At 33.6% G+C, this 24674-nt stretch overlaps 1 protein-coding gene across 1 annotated transcript in view; it reads right to left on the bottom strand.

The window, feature by feature from the left end:
• The window catches only part of TFPI (tissue factor pathway inhibitor), a 106538-nt gene extending 88406 nt beyond the window's left edge, over window positions 1-18132 (bottom strand). Inside the window, exon 1 of the mRNA XM_043577251.1 lies at window positions 18043-18132. The gene's annotated coding sequence lies outside the window, so the exon portion shown is untranslated. The remainder of the gene's footprint in view (window positions 1-18042) is intronic.
• Window positions 18133-24674: the final 6542 nt, after the last annotated feature.

The following is a 24674-nucleotide window of genomic DNA, read 5'->3' on the forward strand; positions in this document are numbered from 1 at the left end:
ATGTCAATGTAGGTAATAGCATTCTCAGAATTTAATGAGTATAATTAAAAGAAGAAACAAGGAAAATATAAATTTAAATTGAGTGTTGTTTCAGGCTAGAATGGTATTCTAGAAAGTAAGCAGAATAAGGTTGAATAATTGGTACCTTAACATGTAATGAGCAATCACAAAACCACAACCCTTATATTCCAATGGAAAGATAGTGATAAACAGGTGGTGTCCATTTTGCACACTCAGAAAAGCAAGGCTAATTAGAAGTGCTGTACTTGTAAATTCAGTTCCCTTAAAAGCAAAACCAATTCAGGAAATGGTATTTTCGTGGCATGATTTTTTTTTCTGAGTTCTACTAGGATTGTGTCAAATCCATATATGAGTTATTCATTTGAGACTTTAGAAAGTGAGGTGCCTGCCAAAAACCCATCTGGATGGAGAAGAGTATCTATTTCCACTTTTTTGACAATAGTCATTTTTCTTTCTTTTGATGTTGAAGTCATTCAGAATCCAGGTGACATTCATTAAAGTAAGACTAAAGTAAGACTAAACCATGAAAGTATGACAAAACTTGGTTTTCATTCTCTCACAAAAATTGAAGGAATGAAATGCATAAGTGACAAGATCAATCTAGATTTTTCATGTTTATCTTACTTAGGGAGTGTATCCTTCCTTTTACAAAAATAGATGACAACTGATATGCATTTGCTTTAGTGTAATATTTCAGGCTTCATTATCTACATGTCACTAAGCATGGAAATAATCTTCGGTGAGTATTAACATTCTTTTATGGCACATGGGTTAGGGGGCTGTTTTCCATCTTGAAACATTTCTCCTGATACTTGTTCTATTCATTCTTTGTGGATAGCATGTACCACTCATAATCAATAAGGACCCAGATTTATTTACTGTCTGAAATAACCTTAACTCCAGTCCACTCCACAGTCTCTCTTCCTCTTTAGTAGTCAGTATCATGAAGTTGGGGTGAATATTTTTTGTTTACGATGTTGTACATTGCTATATATGATTTTTTACACAAATAATTCATCCAATTGTTTTTTATTTTACTTAAGATTTTATTTTTAAGTAACCTTCCCACCCAACACAGGACTTAAACTCACAACCCCAAGACCAAGAGTCTCTTGCTTTTCTGACTGGGCCAGTCAGGTGCCGCAACCCCCCTCCCCCCACCAATTGTTTTTTAAAAAACACATAAATAGTATATTACTCCTTTTCATTTGCAACTACATTTTTTCACACATGATTACATTTCTGAAATGTATATGTATTTACCTTTGTGGATCTCCTTTCACTTTTGCTTTGGTATAGTATTCCATTTATTTCTTTTTTAATTTTTTTTAACTTTTATTTATTTTTGAGACAGAGAGAGACACAGCATGAACGGGAGAGGGGCAGAGAGAGAGGGAGACACAGAATCGGAAGCAGGCTCCAGGCTCTGGGCCATCAGCCCAGATCCCGACGCGGGGCTCGAACTCACGGACTGTGAGATCATGACCTGAGCTGAAGTCGGACGCCTAACCGACTGAGCCACCCAGGCGCCCCTCCATTTATTTAAAAAAAGGCAATTAATTTTTTTCATCTCTATGCTTAGGGGAAGTTAGTTTGATTAGCTTGCTTTCACTTGTTTTTGCTTCAGTGAACATTCTTACACGACACCCTGCACAAATCTAAGCGTATGTTCTAAATAGATATGTAAGATTGGAATTGCTGCATTGTAGAATAAGAGGTTTTTTAGTTAATGCAAGGTATTCTATATTGATCATCACAGAACTATATAAGACTACTTATTTCTCCACATGCTTGCCAAAAGTGTTGTCAGAATTTTAAATTTCTGATATACTGATATTAAGAAATGCCATCTTATTGTTGATTTTGCTTTTATTTCTTAGATTTCTTGTAAGGAAATATTCATATTTATTGATTTACTGATATGAGAAATGCCTGTTCATATCCTTTGACTCTTTAAAATACTAGGTTTGCTGTTCTGTCTTGTTTTTATTTAAAAAAAATTTTTAATGTTTATTCATTATTGAGAGAGACAGAGCATGAGCAGGGAAGGGGCAGAGAGAGGTGGACACACACAGAATCCAAAGCAGATTTCAGGCTCTGAGCTGTCAGCACAGAGCCCGTCACGGGGCTCGAACTCACAAACCATGGGATCATGACCTGAGCCGAAGTTGGACACCCAACCGACTGAGCCACCCGAGCTCAGTCTTGTTTTTATTTAAATAATAAATGTTTCTTATATATTTTGGGAAATATTTTCTGTTGGTTATATGAATTAGAGATGCCTTCTCCAAATATGTATGTTGTCTTTCTGGTTTGCTTAGAGTGGGTGGTTTTTGTTTTTGTTTTTTTGTCAAATAAGGATTAATACTGAGGCAGGTAAATATATCAGTCTTTTCCTTAATGGCTTGTGCTTTAAAAATCTTATATAAAAAATTCTACCTATCGTAACATGGATGAATATATTATTCTACATTTTCTTCTAAAATTTTACTTTTAAATCTTTAGCTTTGAAATCTTCATTTTCATCTGTTTCAAACATTTCAAAGTTCTTTCGGCTATTTTTTTTTCACTCTTTACATCTTCCATATGAAGTTTAATATTGGTGTGCCAGTTTCTTCAAAACCAGTCACTGTTGACTGGTAATGCATTGAATTAATAAATTAATTTGGGAAGAGCGAGCTTGAATAACTAAGAAGAGCTAAGATTTAGTGACTTGGGAGATGTACTGAGCTTCGCTCAGAGACAAACAGCTCATTAATAAAAACAGAAGTAAAGGTTGAACTCACTGGGTTCATGCCAGTGAGACTGATGCAATCATGCAGGGGACTGCACTAAGAAGGGTTCTATGCCTAGTTTAATACTGTGCTATCACCATCTTAACTTCTGATCAACTGATCCACAGTTTCCTTTTGCTACTAGGCCCCCCAAATTATGTAGCTGGTGTTAGAGAGTACATGGGTAGAGTGGCATAACATGGGCAGATAGGGTGGTGGGTGTATTTGGAAGTTCTCTTCCATTGGCTTTTATTTTCTCAATGAAATAGGAAGAAAAGGTTATTTTTCTCCCTGTGCTGCATTCTGGGTTATATCTCAAGGTCTCATATTCAGTTCATTAATTCTTTCTGTGTCTAATCTGCTGTTTGATTGATTCAATACTTATTATTTTTAATTTATTTATTTTTTAATGTTTATTTACTTTTGAGAGAGAGAGAGAGAAAGAGAGAGAGAGAGAGAGAGAAAGAGAGAGAGAGAGAGAGAGCATGAGAGGAGGAGGGGCAGAGAGAGAGGGAGACAGAATCTGAAGCAGGCTCCAGGCTCTGAGCTGTCAGCACAGAGCCCGACGCGGGGCTCGAACTCACTGATAGTGGGATCATGACCTGAGGTCAAGTCTGACACTTAACTGACTGAGCCACCCAGGTGCCCCAATTCAATAAATTTTTAATTTTTGTGCTTGTATTTTAATTTTAATTCTATTTGATTTTCTTTGAACTCTGCCTTTTTTCATAATTTGGTGTTTTTTGTTTTATGCTTTTTGTTTCTTGTTTTTTATTTAATGATTTTATATGTACTTCCTGGCCTTATTTTTCTTTAGTATTTTTTTTTTGAAGTTTTAGGTACTCTAATCATCCTGTTGACTATGTGGTTGCTAGTGGTTATTTATGACACAAATAACTTTTAAAATGTTTTCAGCTTCATAGTGAGATTATTTTTGATAATCCTGTCTTGGGTTATGTATCTTTTGAGAGAGTTTGTACATTTGCATTTTCCAGGTATTCCAGATGACAGCTATTATCCCATTTGGAAACTTTGTTTCACCCTTTATACAGGCATTTTATTTCATAAAATTGTCATAATGCATTGACTTTATTAGAACAACATAATTTACTGCTGTTTTTGGAAAACAAACATGTGTGAGTGAATGGTGGAGGGGTAGAGAAAGAGGGAGAGGATCCAAACAGAGCCCAATGCAGGGCTCCAACCCACAAAATCGTGAGATCATGACCTGCCCCCCAGTCAGACACTTAACGGACTGAGCCACCCAGGTGTCCCCAATAAGTGAGTTTTAATACAACTGGAAGGTCTGCAAAACAATTTGAGTAACAACTACACTTTAATTATGATGTACTGTTTTATTTTCTTTATTTGTTCTTTAGTTTCCCAACAATCAATTAAAAGTCAAAAAGAGGAATACGGTTTAGTTTTAAAACATTATTTAAATTCAGTAAAAACTTGCATATATGGGATAAAATTTTTGCCAACTAAAACATTATTCTTCCCAGTTCATACTCTATTTCAGTGTTTTAAATTTTAATCACACAAACAGAGCTCTTATTATTTAATAACAGCTCTATATAAACATAATTTTTTATGAATAAAACATTAAAGCTTTATGTAACATGAAATATTCTAGATCATAGAAAAAGGGAATGTTTCTTATATCATTTTACATATTTATCATAACCTTAATATCATAACACATTAGAAAACTCTAGAATAATTCACTTAGCACTATTAATTTTCTAAATACATTGATTAGAAATATAATTTCCCATAGCATGAAAATAATAACACCAGAAGCAGAAAGGAGTTAGGAATATAAGTTTTGTTCAGAATTAGGGCACCAAATAAGCAATTACACATACACATTAAAAAGAAACCCCAGGGGTGCCTGGATGGCTCAGTTGGTTAAGTGTCCACTTTGGCTCAGGTCATAATCTCACGGTTCATGGGTTCAAGCCTCACATCGGGTTCTCTGTTGTCAGCACGGAGCCCGCCTCAGATCCTCTGTCCTCCTCTTTCTTTGTCCCTCCCCCACTCATATGGTGCTCTCTCTCAAAAATAAATAAACAACAAAAAAAGGAAAAAATACAAACATTTAAAAAAAGAAAAAAACATGTCAAGAAATATTTGTTAAAATTCTATATGCAATCAGAATTAAATATCTAAACATTATTAAGGAAAGAGGAATCAACAGAAATTGCTTAAAAACAATGAAGAATATTCATACACACACACATACACAGATAAACCAGCAAACAATACATAAAACAGTGAAACACTGAGATAATTAAAAGTAACAAAAAGACAGGAATGTCCATTATCATGAAATTTTTCAATATTATTTTTGGCACTTTAAATCTGTACTGCCCAATACATTAGCTATTGTTCACATGTGAATGTTTAAATGATTTACAATTAAATCAAACTTAAAAGTCAACTCCACAGTTATACTAGCCATGTGCACCTAGTAACTCCCCTGTTGGTAGTGAAGATTTAAAGCATTTCCATCATCACAGAAAATTCTGTTGGATAGTGCTGTTCTTCTAGATAATGCAACAAGACAATAAAAAAAAATTGTATACACATTAAAATAGGGAGAGAAACTTACTCTTAGATGTAGGCAACCAGATTGTATACCTAGAAAACTGAAGAAACTACAAGTACATCAGTAAGGAAATTTGTTGACTGTTTAGGTTAATACACACAAAAAAATCAATGTAGCTTTTTTTCTCTATTAGCAATTACCATTGCAAAATGGAAATAAAAAATACTCTGTTATTGTAGCAAATAATGAACACATAAATAGTAAACAGTAAATGACAGAGTACCCATATATAAATTTAATGGCAAAAATGAAAAATCTGTATAATTTGTTTTTGGTGTATTTTTGATGGGCATTAAAGAGGACCTGTGCAAAATGGAGAAACTATGTACCTAAATAGAAATGGATTGCAAAATTAATGAATAATTTCAAGCAATTCCATAATAATTTGATTTTTACTTTAGATTTTAAATAAGATTTTATATTTCAGAAGAATTATACCTAGTAAAATTACAAAGACAAACTGGAAGAAGAGGTTCTGTTCTTGCTTTACTAGATATTAAAATTGAATATGAAAACATCATATGCAAAAGAAAGTATATTATCTCATTAAGGTGCATAGAAACTCGTGGAATATATAAAAAGCCTAAAAGAGTCTAACATGGTGTTATATAGGAAATAATTCAGTGGGAAATTGTTTATTTAATAAATGTTGCTGTGGGTTGATTAATCATCTGACAAAAGAAAAGCCAGATTCTTATTTCATTATTTAAAAACCACTGTCAATGAAGTAAATGCTTAAATGTAAAGAAAATGAACAAATACTTTACAAAAATAGTAGAGAAATGAAGTGCTATAGGTGTTACTAAATGCAGAACATATTCAGAAAATAGAAAAGGGATAAAAGTATAAAAGGGATATATTTAACTACACATTTTTATTGTGTGGCAAAAGATACCACAAAGTAGCTAATGACAAATGATAGTAGTAAAGGCTAAACAAATATATCTTAATATAAAAAATTAATATATCCTACAAATATTTCTGGTAAGTTGATTTAAGAAAAGACAAATACCCAAGCTAGAAAAATGGCAGTTGTGGCAGACATGGTTAATAGCCATCAAATATTCCCCAAATATACCTCATTTGTATTTCCCAGACTTACTAACAGTCTGATACCATAAGACTAGGTAGCGTGAGAAGTCACAGATAGTATCTGAAAGCTAAGGCTGCAAAGAGCTTTTATGTCTCCTCTGCGATTCTTTGAGTTTTTGGAAGCTTGCTTGGAACAAATACTATAGGTAGTTCAGATATAACACTGAAGGGTCTTTTCCAGTCTAAGTCCCTGAGTGACTGTGGATCTGGGTTTGCTGCTAATTCATTCTGGGCATGTAACATGATTGAGAAATAAAATTCTCCTGTGTTAAGCCATCAAAGTTTCTGGGTTAGTATATTATCAGAGCATATCCTAGATTATCCTATTACAGCAGGCAAGTTATAGAAGAAGAAATAAAACAGTAACATGATCATTAGGAATATTTCAGCCTCACAGGAATGCAAGTTAAAGCAATAATTAAATAATATTTTTGTCTTCAGATTTACCAAACTTTCAAAATTTGATAATATCCAGTGCTATGACACAATAGGAGAAAATGAAACTCTTTTTCACTTTTTTCATGATTTGTTACAAGTTTTGGAAAACCAATTTGTAATAATATTAAACAAACAAGAAAATACATAGTCTTTAACCCAGCATTTCCACTTTAAAAGATGTGTCCATGGAATATCATGTAAAAATAAAAGCAATAGTAGTTACATGCATACACATACAAAGATGTTTGTTGCAGGCAGCATGATTTCAATATAAAACTAAATAGCTGGAATACTGAACATCTAGCAATAGAAAAAAGGTTGAACAGGCTTTTGACCTAAGGAATGCTCAATCTGTTTGTCAAGAGAATTTTTTCAAAGTTCAAGTGTACTATTTGTGACCCATATTTTTGTAAAAGAAACGAATAATCTCTACATGTGCATGTATCTAAGATATTCATATGAATATAGGGAAAGTATGAAAGAATATACTAAAGACTGTTGAAATTAAGTCAATATTGTGGGAAAAGAAATACAAGAGTGGAGATGATTAAAGCTTTCTTTATACATTTTTGTATTGTCTTTACTTGAGACAATATGTACATACTAACTTAGGGATGAAAGAAGAAAGAAGTCATTTCTAAATATTACAAGGAGAATTTTATATGCTTCTGAGCCTTTCATGTGGAGAGATATTAACATTATTTGTTAACAATTTCATAATGGGTAATTAGCAAAAACTGTTTTTCTCTCAAGATTTCTATCGTTCGACTTTACTTATGTTGCATAAAAATAGAAACGGGTTCTAATTATGTTGAAAGGATATATCAATAAGTGTCTTAATGTTATGTTAATATAGTCAGTTCTGTGTGAACAAGTTATGTTAGCTTAAGTGAAAATCATTGAAATAAAATGTGTTTCCCTGTAAGTTTCACCTATTGCTAATAATTTTCCTGTAAGCCTAAAAAATGTTATCTCCACAGGGAGACTTCAAGTATTTAAGGGTAACTATTACTGATTATTTATGCTTTTCTTTCTTGGCTTAACCATTTTCAAGTTTCTTCAGCTCTCATATTACAAATTTCAACACCTAAACTCTTCTTAAGATGCTTTAACTTGTCAATGACTCTCTTAAAATAGGCAACAAGAACTGAACATAGTATTCCAGATGCGGTCTAGCCACCTGGAGTTCACCATTGACTTATTTCTCTCTTTGTTTTTGAAAAAAAATTAAAATAAAAAAAATGAAACCAGAATAAAAATAGAAATTAAAAAAAATAAGGCAATTTAAATAAAAATTTTTATTGTGAATAGGCTATATCAAACCTGTGGTCAGCTAAGATCTCTTAACATTTACTTTTTAGTGTGAACTATTGTCACATTGTATCTCTCTTATAATATATTTTTGTAACTCATGTGACATTTTGTATGTACCTCTGTTAATTTCATAGTGGGGGCATTCCATTTTTTTCATCCTATCATGATTGCATTAAATTGTGATTTTTTAAAAAAAAATCCATGTATTAACTTTTACCACTATGGTTTTAGAAATGGTAAATTAGGGGCGCCTGGGTTGCTCAGTTGGTTACGCGTCTGACTTTGGCTCAGGTCATGATCTTGTGGCTGGTGAGTTTCAGCCTCAAGTCAGGCTCTGTGCTGACAGCTGGGAGCCTGGAGTCTGCTTCAGATTCTGTGTCTCCCTCTCTCTCTGCCCCTCCCTCCCCTCAAAAAATAAACATTAAAAAATAATAAAATAAAGATAGAAATGATAAACTACAATGAAAATATTGAATTACTCAATGCCACAGAGTAGCATGACTGTGAAGTCCTCCACATCCCAAACACACACAACACCCAATTTAATTTATGCAAGTTTGTAATATACCTACACATTCACCATTTCACTCAATATTCACTTTCCAAATATTCAATAAGAATGATGAATAATCCCATGAAACATCTTGGTAATGATCTACCATTCAGGGGAAGACATGCATTCACTGCGAGAGATTAATATTGTAAATGATTGTTGTTTGACTCTTTTTTAATTAACAGACTCTGCTTTTGAGGACAGTTTAGATTTACATTAAAAATGAGAAGATAGTACAGAGTTCCATATTATTCCATACAAGCAGTTTCATATTACCCCATTATTAACTTACTGCATTATGTAGCACATTTGTTACAATTGATGAATTAACATTGATATGCTATTATTAACTAAAGCCTGTAGTTAATATTGAGGCTCACAATTGTACAGTTCTATGGGTTTTAATAAATGCATAGTGTCATGTATTCACCTTTATAGCATCATATGGAATCTTTAGAATAGTTTCACTGCCCTAAAAATCCTCTGTGCTTCATCTATTCATCCCTCTCTTCTGATAACCACTAAACATTTTGATTTCTGTATAGCTTTGTCTTTTCCAGAATGTCACATAATTAGAATTATACACTACATAGTCTTTTTAGACTAGCTTTGCTTTCTTGAAAATATGCATTTAGCTTTGCTCCATGCCTTTTTGTGGCTTGATAGCTCATTTCATTTTATGGCTAAATACTCCTCTGTTGTGTGGGTGTATCGCAATTGTTTTTTCACTCACCTACTGAATGATATTTTGGTTGCTTCCAGTTTGGGGTGCAAACTGCTGTATAGAGCTGCTATAAATATTTGTGTGTAGGTTTTTGTATGGACATAAGGTTTTAGTTTATATCAGTAGATGCTAAAGAGCACAATTGCTGGACCAGATGATAAGACCATTTTTAGCTTTTTAAGAAACTGCAGACTTCCCCAGCAGGTGGCCATAACGTTTGGTATTCCCACCAGCAATGAATGAGAATTCCTGTAGCTCTACATACTTACCAGCATTTGTTATAATCAGTATCTTTTTATTTTAGCCATCTATTAAGTGTGTAGTGATATATTGTTGTTTTAACTTGCAATTCCCTTGTGACATAGGACACTGCAATTGAAGAGTTTTTCGTACATTTTGGGTATAATCCTTTACCAGCCATGCTTTGCAAATATTTTCTCCCAATCCATGGCTTATTTTTTCGTTCTCTAAGTGATTGACTGGTTTATATTTTCATCCAATGATTTGTTATATGGATACATTCTTAGAACATTTAAAAAAACAAATAGAAAAAATGTGTGTAGTTTAATACTTAATAACACTTTTTCTTTTCCTTGTATAGCAAATCTAAAACATATTCTTTGATTAAATCTCAGTTGTCACTGGATGTCACTGTTGCTTTACAAAATATGACTGTTTTGTTCATAAAGACTGTTTCGAACATTTCCTAAATAAACATTTTATGAAAAGAAGAAAATCCACATTGTTAAGTACCTGTCAATTAGGTTTAGGTACAAGCTACATAGGATATCAATAATTAGGTAAACATTTATTTTTTAATTTACAAGATATTAGTTTCTTGCTAAACTTACAGACATGTTTCACATAGCACAAAGAATTCACTAGGAAGACTATACAGAACTAAGATAGTTTTTTGAACAATACTTTTTTTCAAGGTAGAGGATTAAGATTTAGTCCACATATGGTACATGGCTAATATGTAGCACATTAAGAAATTTCAAAGTATTTTATTACTTATAAAACATTTTAAATCAATATATGTAATATATAATACATATATTTAAATATGTGTATGTAAACATATTTACATACATATATGCTCAAGCACTAAAAACCTAAATGCTTAATATGGAATAAATTCATCCTATAGACACTTTTTATCATAACCTCCGTATAACCCCTAGATATCATAACCATCAGCTAAACCTGCCTCTACAGATCAGTTTCTCTTGCAAAATGCCTTATACTGAAACAGTTTTTGCACATGTCCTTCCATGCCTTGACTTTGTCCCACCCCATTGTCAGGCTAAACTATTCCACTGTAAGCATCCTTTCCTCAAAGACTCCTATATTGGGTTAGAATCTCTTATTTTACATTATCTTAGATCTGCCCTATGGGGCTATAAACTTTCTGAAGGTGGTAGAGTATCTGCTTTATTGATTCCTAATTTCCAGTAGCACATATAACATCATTTGTAAAAATGTGTTTAATTGTGAAACTTTGGTTAGCAATGACTACTTTAACAGTGTAAAATATGTAATACTAAAAGTCACTTACAATCATAAGAAATATTACTAAAAACTCATTTGGAGAGATATGGATAAAGTTCTAAATCTAAAATAAATATAATTGATAAATAATTTACTTAATTATTCCTTAGACCAAAGGATATAACTAATTACTCTGTTACATATCTATACCTAAGTCTGAAATGGATGGCACTTCCAGTGTGTTATATTAGTCACAGAACATAATATTTCTAGTCTTGTTAATTGTTTATGCAGGTTATATTCCTAGGCATCTAATTGGATTTATGTAACAATGAATCCCCCATTTGCTCTATGCAAGTTTTTCTCAGCTTCGTATATTTTGTAGGAACAGAAGCGGAAACAGTTTGCAGTGGAGACTACATGGCTCTCAGAACACATTGCTGAGGTTGCACAGAACTTTGCAAGGGATACAAAAAATTGTTTTAGGTATTTGCATTTCATATCAGAATTGGAACACAACTTTAGATCTCTATATTGAATGGGAATGTAACAAGACAAAAATCCTCTGGGATTTACAGCACAGATTTAGTGCATAGGGTTTCTGAACACCTAAACTTGACATAATGAAAATGACACCTAAACTTGACATAATGAAAATAAAGGAAACAGACAAACTCACTCTCCAAAATAAAACAACGAAGATTCAATACATTCTCTTAACATACCAATCCTATGTATAATCTTTCCTATGTATGATCACGTTTTCCTATGTATTATCCTTTCTAATTTAAAAAATACTTTATACAACAAGCAATTATGTCACTATGAACATGATTTGTTGAGTACATCAGAGAGGGTATATAGATACAAGAGACTCTGTCTTATCTGTACAAAGCAATAGCCATTGGTAGCATTCATTGTTGGTCCTTGGAAGATGATTGTTAACAAAAGTCTTCAAAAATATAGACTGACAAAAATAATACTCCTAAGTCACAGTTAGGAAAACATATATAAAATAATATACTTATGCAGAATGAATCAGAAATCTTATGATCCGTGATATTATGGCGAAAGAGTGGTTTGCTAAAAATTACTTGAAACTCACAGCACATGATCAACTTTATGTGATAGAGGTGTATTAAAAATTTGGGTTCACTTAAAAGAATAAATACTTTGGAAGGAACAAAAAGGAAAATAATTACAGTGAATTACAGTGTTGTTAAGTAATATATATTCAAAAACAGTTATGAAATTTCTCTTGTTTTTGTAATAAAACCTACACATAAAAAATCCCTCTTTTCTACACACCAATAAAATCAGTGGTTTTTTTAAAGGATGGGTTGTGTTTAATATGGATGTAGAGTGACTCATGCAACCATCCACCATGGTATTCTGTTGATTTCTAAAGCAATGCATATGGGAACGTTATTTGCCATGGTAAAATGTGAATGTGAACATTTCAATGATGTTACTAAGAGAAATGGTAATGAGAGTTTTTGTCCTGCAACTATCTATAATTAGTTTATTATCGATGGAAAGAAGATTTCCATCAGTATAGATTATCTGATAATCATGCAGAATAAAACAATAGGACCAAATCTTAATTACCATAGTAGATAAAGAAGTTGACTTTATATCTGAGAAACAAAGAATATATAAATATAGGTAATGAAGAAAGGCAATTGGCAACTGAAACTACTTACCATGGTAAGTAGGTATAAATCTAAGATTTATTGATACTGGTACAAGGAGAGCATTTTTAAAAATTATTTATTTGATAGGAAGAGCATGCAAATGTGCAAGCAGGGGAGGGGCAGAGAGAGGGAGAGAGAATCCCAAGCAAGCTCTGCACTGTCAGTGCAGAGCCTGATGCAGGGCTTGATCCCATGAACCATGAGATCATGACCTGAGCCAAAATCAAGAGTCTGCAGCTTAACCAACTGAGCCACCCCAGGCGACCCCTAAGGAGACCATTTTTAAATATAATACAGTTTGTAGGGGAGATTGCTACTTTCTCCCGATATCATGGTAACTATATAATTTATTTTGCAAATTGGAAGTTCTCTAACAGTGAAGGAGCTTAAATATTAAGGGATTCCAGAAGAAGGACTACATTTTTACCTGAATTTACAGCAATTTTTTACCTGAATTTACAGCAAACTTGGATACGTGTTCAGTCTACCTAAGATCCATTCTCTACTTCTCTTAGGATAATAACAGAGATATTAGAATGTATTAATGTGCATAAAAGAATTTGTATTGCAAGAATGTATAGTAAAAATGTATATTTCATAATATTGGAAATATTTATACATAAATATTACAATATGAATTTCTTCAGATAAATGAGTTCTTTAGGTAACAACTCAGGGCAACATAATTGCAAAGCATATGCCTGGGAATCCAAGCAATTACTAATAACTAAATTTATCTATAATCTATCGATCGATCTATTTAACATCACCTATCTATCTTAAAAAATTCATGTAAGGTGAAAATGGTCTTAATAGAAAAATTGCTAAATCAACCAACATTGACTAAATTATGCAAAATTAATGATTCAACACATATGTCTATGTAGCTGATATAAGCAAGTACCGCCTTAATTAATTCTTGACTGCAATAAAGAGTGGGAAATCAGTGAAAAATTGTAAAAGCATTAAAATGTTTTTCTTGGTAAATTAATTTTCTCATGTTTTGATAAGGCTAATGCTAACTTACTTTGGAAACTACCTTTGCTATAGCTTCTACTATGTTCCAGAAGCTAGTCATCATTTACCTCTTTATTCTCAAAATCAATCATCACACCTTATATTTTATAGTACCTGATAATTTATAAAATGTTTTTATATCCATACATGATCCTGATAGTTTCATTATGAGTGATACATATGAATATTTATGCATTCAGTTTGAGTGAGAAGGAATAAAATTACCTTCAATGTATGCAGATTTTCTTTTAAATTTAGTTCTACCAAAGAACCACTTCAATTGGTTTGACAAGCAAGTTTCAAGCTTTGACATGCACTTTATGTATTCCTGCATATAAACAACCCAAACACAGTGGTTTAAAATGGTGTAAAAGGCCAGACAGTAAATATTTTACACAGTGTGGACCACATGCTGTTGCTTTTGCGTGTTGTTATTATTGTTGTTTATCTCTTAAAAATATAAAAATGATTGATTCTTAGGTTGAAGTCCCATATATAAAAAAGTTGAAGGATGGATTTGGCCTGTGGTTGTGGTTTTCCCAGCCTCACTTAAACAACAACCATTTTATTTACCCTAATTCTGTGGATCAGAAATTTGGGCTGGGTTTTGCTAAGTGGTCTTTTTCTGGTCTCACTGGGATCATGGCTCTGGTTAACTAAGAGCTCAGCTGGAACTGTATGGTCTAAGACAGCCCAATTCACATCTGAGTTTGGTGCTGATTGTAAGCTGTGTTGTGGTGTCTCTCATCCTTCAGGAGGCTGACCCCAACTTCAAACAATTACCTGAGGATTCTAAGATCATATTGGAAACCGTAAGTTAGAATTCCAGCCCTGATTCAAAGGAATGGGAAATAAACATCACCTAGTGATGGGAGAGTATAAAGCCACATTAAAGGTGCATGCATATATGGACAAAAGTAATTATAGCAGCTATTTTTATAAGAAATATATCACATTACTTTAAGATCTAAAAACTTGATGATTTTATGTTAATGATAAGATTTGCTGGAAAGAAGTCATATGACAAGCTAACCTAGCATACCAGTTTATTAATTTGCAAAGGGATTTGACTGCCAAGAAGCCCACAATGCTTGTGCCAGTCAAAAATATATATATATTTTTCTATAAACAACATGGAAGTCCACATTTTTTCCTAAAGTTTGCTTCATAAGGAAGAAACTGGTGTGTTTTTGGCATGGGAAACATGAGGTATGGGTAGGAGTAAATTTTTTAATGCTTACTATCCTTGGGACAGATGCTCTGACTTGGGACTTTCAACATAGATACCAGCTTCCCTAGCCTGTGTTCCTTTACTGCAGAGGCATAAAACATAAATAGAGTTTCACAGACTCTCCTAAGCTAGATATGACATAGGTTCTACCTTGCAGTTGTTCTATCAGATCCAGAAGGAAAAGAAAAAAACAAGCATGAATCATGTGTGAGGACAGTAGCTTAGCTTCTGAACACCATGATGGTGGTGTATATATACATACTCTGTAAAGCTTCTAGCATTCAAACTAATCTATAAATTCAATACAATTAAAACTAACATTCCAGAAATTTTGTAGAATTTGATTACTTGATTTAAGATTTTTCATGTAAGGGGCACCTGGGTGGCTCAATTGGTTAAGTGTCCAACTTCGGCTTAGGTCATGATCTCACAGGTCGTGAGTTCAAGCCCCACATCGGGCTCTGTGCTGATAGCTCATAACCTGGACCCCGCTTCGGATTCTGTCTCTCTCTCTCTCTCTGTCTCTCTTCCCCTCCCCAGCTGACACTCTGTGTCTCTCCTTCAAAATAAATAAACATTTAAAAATTAAAAAAAAAATAATTTTTTTAATGTAAGAGTTATTGCCCGAAGATAGCTAAATGAGTTCTAAACACAAAAGAGTGTCTCCTTTATCAGATATTAAGACACACTGTAAAGATACAACAATCAAAACCTCATGATATGTGCATATGACCAAAAAAGCCCCAACTAGAACAATGTAACAAAACAATAAAAAAAAAAAGTTCCGTTAACACAGGGGGACTTGGTTGTCATGGTTTAACAAATTTGTGGGGGGAAGGACAGGTTGTTTAGGTGGTGGGAATGAGAAACTGGCTTAAATCTATAGAAAAATAAAGTTTACCTGGAGCTCAAATCTATATGTAACTATTAGGTGGATCAAAGACTTCAGTGTGAAAGGCAAAGTATAGTACTAATTCTAAAAGTAAGAGAGACTATTTTTGTTACTATGATGCCATGAAGTATTGCCACAGTCCCCAGTGAATGACATGTATTTATTCACACTTCTCTTCAGTGAAGGAAACAATAGAGAATTCAAGAAGGTGAATTACAGGCTGGGGGAAGATGAGTAATACCGAGGGATTAGAACCTAAGATAACAGAGTAAACTTTGCCCATTAACAAGAAAAAGACCAGAAACTAAGAGAAAAACATTCAAAGGAGGTAAGTATTTTTTAGAATTAATGTGCTGGCTAAAATGTTCATGAGGAGATGTTCAACTTTACAAATAATCAAATAAATAAATACAAATATTTAAAACATCAGTGTCACAGGGTGAACGACCTGGTTTGCCTGGCATAACCTGTTTATGATTTATATCTCTTTGCAGTTATCATTATCTCTTCTTAGCTATTAAAAATGCTCTGGTTTGGATAGATAAGATTATATATTTTCTTATTAGCTATTGTGTTCTATGCTTCAGACGTGAAATAAGTAAGCAGACTGTACCAAGTTGTTGAAAAGACTATAGAAAATTAAGAGCAGATTAATCTTGCTGATGGGAGCGTAAGCTGTCAGTGCTACTATGGAAGGCTAACTACCAACCCTTATTGGGACTGTAACTGTGTGTTTCCTCTCACACTGCAGTCCCACCACTGACTGTTTGCCCAAATGACACTGTCACTATTTGTTACTGCATGACTGTGGTAGCAGGAAATTGGGGGCACTTATGTATCCATGAACAGAAAAATTAAAAATGATTTGAAATGGGATACTGTGCAGAATTTAGCACTTGGAACTAGATAAATATAAAACAAAAATCGTCAACTATAATGTTAAATGAAAAAAATTGGAGAAATTATACTCGTAGGTAAATATCATTTGTACATATTAAAAACACAGCCATAAAATAAAATTATTTAAAAATAAGAGCACATACATATTAAGGACATATACCAAACACAGTAGAGTGAAGCAATGGGAAGAGGCAATGGGGGCGAAAACCTATGGTGAAGGAGAAAACATGCAATGTAAATTGAGGAAGCATGGGGGTGTGTGTGCATGTTTATACTGTACAATATTATACTATGTATAGTAGCATATTTATTTCTCTCTTGCATAACTTAGCAATAGGCTTTTAGTTTACATTTTCTTGAGCCTTTATCTTTGAAAAGTAACACTACATAAACAGCCATATATTTTTATTTATTTATTTATTTATTTACTTATTTATTTATTTATGTAGTAACACTACATAAACAGCCATATATTTATTTAGTTTACATTTTCTTGAGCCTTTATCTTTGAAAAGTAACACTACATAAACAGCCATATATTTTTATTTATTTATTTATTTATTTATTTATTTATTTAGTAACACTACATAAACAGCCATATATTTATTTATTTTCCTTCAATTATTGGAAGTATTTCTGTAGTCTGTAATTCTTTGTTGGACACAAGGAAGAGCCAAATAAAATTACTTTAAATATTTGTTTGAAACAATTCCAGATTTGAAGGAAAAATATTAGTATGGGTATACACAGTGAAATCAGTGAATTACAGTGGAGCCACAATGATTAGTTGTAAGAATAAACCACTTTTCAATTTATCTTTTGACACTCTAAATCAATGACTGACACCACCAGCAATCACACATATAGACTGATTCTTCAATTTTCAATTGGCTTGGTGATGTTTGTATTTGACTTTTGTGGAAATAAAAAACATAATAAAGAGAAGCAACATTATACAAGTCAAAAATAAAAATAACACTGACACTGGAAAATTTATTTAACTCAGAATTCTGGCAAAACATACAGAATATCTTAGATTTTGCTTATGTAATAAAAGATATATATTTATACAAATAAAATACATTCACTAAAAGATGTCTTTACTAATTTTTCTAGCATTTACTGATGGCCAAACACTGGCTTCTGAATTGCTTTTATATTTCATCACCTACATTTTATCCTCATAACAGCCCCATGAGTTAATGTTTAGTATGGGTTCAACTGAAGTTAATGGTGATTCTCCTATCTAATTTAAGTGAAGAGGGTTTTAATACAGGGAATGGTACTTACAAAACTCTGGAAAAGACTGGAGGATCAGTCATTAACCTGTACTCCTAAGAATCACTTCCAGCAAAATACTGTAAGACCAGCCCACTGAAGATTCCATCTATGACAAACACAATCTGAGATTTCTGGTCACTGATTCTAGAATTACACTACTTTTGTCAGTCTTGGAGCGAGGTAATAACCAGCAGAATTGATGATTCTAGAATCCCGCCACTTTGGCTGGAGACTAGGAATCAGAAAACTGCTGTCCAATGATTATCTTCTACTTGATCTACTTAAGGAAAAGAGAAACTTGAGGCTTAGCCGCTCTTCTCTAGTGATTTACTTCTCGAATCTAAGTCTCAAGCAGATGCATCTCTTCGGAAAAATCTAAATCACATCCAGAGCCATAGTTGGCCAGGAATCTGGGAAATGTAACATTTTTAGTTTCCTGCCTAAATAGACAGGACATTAGACAGGTTGAAATGCATGTTGTGTAAGTCGAAGCAAGAATCAGAAATGGAGGAACTAAATCAGTTGTTGAGGCTACATATTTAATTAATGCTTTGCAACAGGTTCTAATTATACTAATTTTCACAAAGAATTCTTCCTTCCTTCCTTCCTCCCTCCCTCTCTCTCTTCCTCTTTCTTCCTTCCTCCCTTTCTTTCTTTCTCTTTCTTTCTTTCTTTCTTTCTTTCTTTCTTTCTTTCTTTCTTTCTTTCTTTCGAGAGGGAGCTTAAGCAGGGGAGAAGGGCAGAGGGAGAGTGAGAGAGAATCCCAAGTATGCTCCACACGCAGCGCAGAACCTGACTCAGGGCTGAATTCCATGAACCATTAGATCATGACCTGAGCCAAAATCAAGAGTTGGATGCTTAACTGGCTGAGCCACCCAAGTGCCTCAAGAATTATTTTCAATTGGAGAAAACTTCAATGCAAATTGCAAGTTTTCTAAAAGAGGGGAGAAGTTATAACAAAAATTATAAAAATTGACAAACAACTCTGCTCTTCATATGTAAATAATTAATGTGAAGCTGATAATTAATAAAACCTCTTACTGTCTAAACTAGGGAGCATCTGTTAACATCCCAGGTTCTTAAAATGCTGCAATAAATAACAACAGCTATGTATAAATTACTTACATTTAAAGACATTTATAAGATGAGATGTTAGAAAATAATTCTAGGTATTGACTACCTCACCCTTCCTAGTCCAAAACCTCCAAGATAAATACCTCCCTCCCTCTTGGACTCTTCCTGAGAGAGCCCTCTGTAGTTTGGTGCCTCTAACTCCATTGTTTTCTCTACTCCATTCTCCCCAAGTAATTTCAGTTTTAACATCAAATTATAATATAATTATTATTTGGAAACTTGAATTGTGTAGTTTACATAATAATTTATCAATGCATCTATAAAACCACTGAGCTAAGAAGTGAGATATTTCTTTTATTAACTTATTGATAAAATTGATATCTATTTTAGTTTGACTTTTGAAGTCAATGTCATTTATTTTTAGAAGTTTAGATTTTAAACATAGCATAAAGTTGTACTTTTATTTTACATCAAGTAGTGACTGAAACTAAAATTCTCTTTCTGTATCTCTATCTCTATTATATCCATATCTATGTCCATATTCATATGTAATTTTTCTATCACCATTTTCACTAACATCTTCAGTTCACACCGTATTTAGCTGTTTTAATGACATAACTATTATTTCCTCTCTTCTTGTGAATAAGAGGTCTACCCATAAGATAGCATAATAGATGGAGCTAGTACATATATAACCATTTTTTAGGGAGTTTAAAAATAAATCTAGTGCATAATATAACTGACTGAAACTTCTTGCTATAAGACAAGTAAGTCTGTAACTATTTCAGAGATATAAATATTTTGGTTCAAGATAAAAAGTTCACAAGCACAGTTAGTTTCAAAGGGGCAAATTAAAGGGAAAGGAAATATGCTTTGTGAAAAACTACAAAACATCCCACTAATAAGTAAAATTGTATCATACAACTTGTTCAATCTTGTTTCATTCATCCAAAAACATGAAAAAAGGAAGTGCAATAGGAAATGGATATAATCAGGAACTCTTAGAGCAATGTAAGGTTTCAATATTAGAGGCAAATGCTTGTCATTTAATAGAGTAAACGTAGTTTGGTTTTTTTTTTCCATAAATAGTATTTTCCATTTATGAATAACAGCATATCTAGATATTTGTAAAAATATTTTAAAAATACATTCGTCATAATGGTATTCCCCCTCCAACTTCATTCTAGAACAGCATATCTTTTTTTTTTAATGTCTATTTATTTTTGAGAGAGAGAGGGGGAGAGAGGCAGAATGAGAGTGGGGAAGGGGCAGAGAGAGGGAGACATAGAATCTGAAGCAGGCTCCAGGCTCTGAGCTGTCAGCACAGAGCCTGACGTAGGCCTCAAACCCACAGACTATGAGATCATGTCCTGAACTGAAGTCGGAGGCTTAATGCCACCCAGGCACTCCTACAACAGTGTATCTTAAAACACATTATGGTCAGGACCATAATACATCTATTAACCTGTACACTATTTACACTATTCTACTTATCACAATACCTAAGTTTTTTTTCTACATTAAAAGAAATTAGAACCTTATGAAAACAAACTTAAAAGCAAAATCAGGTGTTAATAATCACAATACAGTCAGTAATGTTTAATTGAAAATAATTTTCTATAAAAGAATATAATATATATTCACTTAGAGTTTTGTCCACATTGAGAGACTGAAATCCTCTTAGGCAGGTATGACTATGAGTAGTCTTGTACTGTCCTGACGGAATGTCCTTTGCTTATGATACTGATCACGTGTTACTGATTCCTTTTTGTCCTGTGTTGTTCTTTACACATGCTGATTTGAGTTGCAATGTCTCTTTTGCAGGAATCCTTATTTTCATCAGAAAGTTCATACCATAGTTTATGTGAAATCTATTTATTTTTAAAAGAATGTTTATTAATCCATTGTTCCAATGTATTGTATAAAGTGTCTGCTATAAATTATATGTTCTACAATTAATAGTGGATTTTCTATTGGTGAAGTACTACACTTTGTGGGTTTGTTTCTCTGCCCTAATTTCTCTGTTCCTGCATATACATTCTCCCTGATGATTTTTTGTGACCTGAATCTCCTCCATCTCCAGAGTGTTCTACTCTTAGAGTGAAATGAAAACAGATGGTCAGAGTTCTTACAGGAAACCATGGATCACATACATTCAGATAATTCAAAAAGAGTTTTTTCCCAAAATACAAATTAAAAATTTGGGGAGAAATACAAGAATAATGTAGGGATCCAAATAGAACAGCAGTTTGCTATCAGTACCCCTATGCCTGAAGTGTCAAAAGGAGGGAGGAAACTACAATTGAGAAGGAACAAACAAAAGTCAAGATAGAGCACACCACCTTGACAGGAGCCACACTGATGATGTGACCTTTATGTGAGGGAATTGAAAGCTCAAGGCAACTTCACAAAGGGAGAGCTATGGGAATACATACCTTGATATTCCTCTTCTGTTTTCTCTCTCACTCTCTCTCTCACTCTTAGTCTGTCTCTGTATTTCTGTCTCTGTCTCTTTGTTTCTCTTTCTCACTTCCTGCCAGGACTCCCCAAAGACTGCATTTAACTCCAAACCAGTGTAAATGGTGATCTTATTGATGTAATCCATAGGGATCAGCCTCCTGAAGAAATAGGGCAGGATGGAGACAGGAGATAAAGTGAATCCGAAGGATCAAAGATACCTAGCACAGTCCACTTTTTTGCCTCTTGTCTTCTTTCTAAAGCTTGTCTCTACATTTGAAAGCATGAGGTCTGATCAGCTACTTTATCATAAAAGGGTACCATTAATTAGTTCTTACTCCTACCTAAAACCTAAGGTTTTAAGTACTCTTGTGTTCTCCATATAGTGGTGGTGGTGGGGCAGTGGTGGTGGGTGGGGGGGGAAGGATGTTGTAGAAAGTAACTTATTAAGTGATATAAAACTGTAGCTACTATAGTCCTTTTCTGTCATTAGCATTGAGGCCAAAGTTGACAATTTTAACTGTTTTCCACCACTATTCAACATTTCTCTTACCCTCTGCCTCAACCAAGTGAGACTCTACCTGTGGATACGCCAGACCTTCTTTTCTGCTTAAGCTGAGTACTAACTGGTTTTACTGGTCTACTGTGTTCTTAGAGTTTTCTAAGAAGAAACACTACTGGGCATAGCAGCACTAAAAGGCACCCGAAGGCATCTCATAAACATAGTTTTCATTGGCACTACTGAGTTGGAGCAGTCCAATTTCCTCCTAGTCATCAGCATCAAATACCCTGTTCAGTACAGTGACCTTTTCTCTTCTTGTTGGTTCAGTGGCATAGGAGATCAAAATGGCCTGGGACTTGGGACTAAGTCCAGGAAAATAGTCTACTATTTGGGAAATGGTATCTCTAAACCTATGGAACCAAAGGTCCTGTTGATAGAAAGTATATAAATTTTAGTAGTGTGTGTGTATATATATATATATAAATTTATATATATTTATAAATACATTTATAAATTTATATATATAAATATATAAATTTTTGGGCATGGGCTCATTGCTATACTTCCTTTGTCCTAAAATATGCCCCTGGCCTCTGACGATTTTGTGCAGCATAACATAATAGTAAACAAGGAATTCTGTAACGCTACCAATGGGTGGTGCTTGCAGAAGCAATGTAGTTCAAGAAGGCAAATCCACATCCACATATATGTCAATCCATTCAAAGATACAAGAAAGAGAAAACAAGGTTTCTGGTACTAGATACTTTTCTTGAGAAGGGTTATTTCAACAAGGATTTTAAGATACATACATATTCCTTTAGCTAAAAATATATGTCATACTAATTTCTATGTAATACTGGTTCTTGTATATTTCGATTTAAAAAATATTTTTTTTTTAAATTTTTTTTTCAACGTTTATTTATTTTTGGGACAGAGAGAGACAGAGCATGAACAGGGGAGGGGCAGAGAGAGAGGGAGACACAGAATCGGAAACAGGCTCCAGGCTCTGAGCCATCAGTCCAGAGTCCGACGCGGGGCTCGAACTCACGGACCGCGAGATCGTGACCTGGCTGAAGTCGGACGCTTAACCGACTGCGCCACCCAGGCGCCCCAAAAAATATTTTTAATGTTTATTTATTTTTGAGAGTGACAGAGACAGAGCACAAGTAGGGGAGGGGCAGAGAGAGAGAGGGAGACACAGAATCTGAAATGGGCTCCAGGATCTGAGCTGTCAGCACAGTCCCCAACGTGGGGCTTGAACTTGGGAATGGAGAGATCACAACCTGAGCCAAAGATGGATGCTTACCCAACTGAGCCACCCAGGAACCCCTTATATTTTTAGATTTTTATAGTCAAGTAACATTTTACTTAAAAAATTACGTGCTTTACAGAGAATACTAATTTTTAATTTTTCTAAGGCAGCCAAAAAGAAAAAACCCTTCCGCTTACTTTAGCCACATGAAAGAAAAAATATTTTAACATCTAAAAAGAAGGAAAAACATAATCTCAGATAAAAGGTGATTACTTAAAAGAAATAATTTTAGCATAATGAAAAACTTTCTATGGTGTCATTAGTTTTCTTATTTTTCTGTGAATATTTTTTTAAATTTATTTTGAGAGAGAGAGCATGAACAAGCATGAGTGGAGGAGGGGAAGAGAGAGAGGGAGGGAGAGCATCCCAAGTAGGCTCTGCACTGTCAGTACAGAGTCCAAAGCAGGGCTTGATCCCATGAACTGTGAGATCATGACCTGAGCTGAAATCAAGAGTCAGATGCTTAACTGACTGAGTCACCCAGGTGCCCCATTTTTCTGTGAATATTTTTAAAAATCATGGACCAACAACTAACTGAAAGATTAGAACCACTGATCTGTAACATTTAAGATCATTATATTGTCCTAATATCCCATCACAACTCCAACACGGCCTAAGGTAAAACCAGTGAACTTCATGAGTATGAGCTCAGTGTAACACTTCCTTATCATAAAAGTGCCTTCCTAGGAACTAGTAGTTTAAGGAGATTACTAATTAACATTATACCTATGAATGTAGTGTATGTTTGTATTGAGTGATACAAGAGAAAAAGAGAAAGAATTATTAAAGAGTTACTAAGACCTGTTAAAGAATCTCAAATGTTATGGCTACTGTTTCATATCAATCTAACTGTTGGATAATTGATAAATTCTAAAATCTCCTTTTATCTGATGTACACCCTAATGGTACAAAAATATAAAGGAATGCTAGACTACCATAACACTTTCCTCTAGCCTGTCAAGTTGCATAAAATTTACAATGCCTAGACACACTATGAGAAATAAGTTTAGTGGAAATGTTTATATTTCCCACTAACTTTATTCTGGTCTCAACATATTATATCAAGATACACTTTTTCATTTATATTCTTAAGGAGAGAACCATCAATTTACTTAATTTACATATGAGATACTATGAAAGGGGAAAGGTGGTTCTATGGAGAGTTATAGTAATGAAATCAAAAGGAGTAATTTCTTGAATTCTAAAGTTATAACAAAGCTTTTCTATATTTGTAAAGAATAGAGTATTTATATTATGGTGGATATTTGTTTAGAAATTTCAAATACTCTGTGACAT

This window comes from Prionailurus bengalensis, chromosome C1 (assembly GCF_016509475.1).
Source record: "Prionailurus bengalensis isolate Pbe53 chromosome C1, Fcat_Pben_1.1_paternal_pri, whole genome shotgun sequence".
Lineage (NCBI taxonomy): Eukaryota > Metazoa > Chordata > Mammalia > Carnivora > Felidae > Prionailurus > Prionailurus bengalensis.